Here is a 428-nt window from a genome sequence, read left to right on the forward strand (position 1 = left end):
TTTACTTACTGGAAAATTCTGAAATTCTGGATTTGTGATCTTCAAAGTGTTAGAAAAGAGTAGAAAAAAGAATTATTCAAAAATTCAAAGTACACAAAAAATGATAAATAAAATACAAAAAGTGTACATTACTGCCAAAAAAAATACGGTAATCCGGCAGCAATTTTGAAAACTTTATCTCAATTAATTGGCTTACTGTTTTTAAGTGATTCCAGTGCCATTATTGATTTAACATCTTGAAGTTTCTGTGGTTAAATTTTCATACTCCAGTTCGGTCTAAATCATTCCAGTTAAATCAGTGAAAATCAAATACAGTTTGCATAAAAAAAAAATTTCCAATAGCTAATTTTTGTTTTCTTCATCTACTCTAGTGCTTTTCTTTAAGTATTCTTTTGAGTGCCTACTTTCTCATTGAGTTCTTTAATTTT

The sequence above is a fragment of the Phaseolus vulgaris genome, chromosome 4 (assembly GCF_000499845.2).
Source record: "Phaseolus vulgaris cultivar G19833 chromosome 4, P. vulgaris v2.0, whole genome shotgun sequence".
Taxonomy (NCBI): Eukaryota; Viridiplantae; Streptophyta; class Magnoliopsida; order Fabales; family Fabaceae; genus Phaseolus; species Phaseolus vulgaris.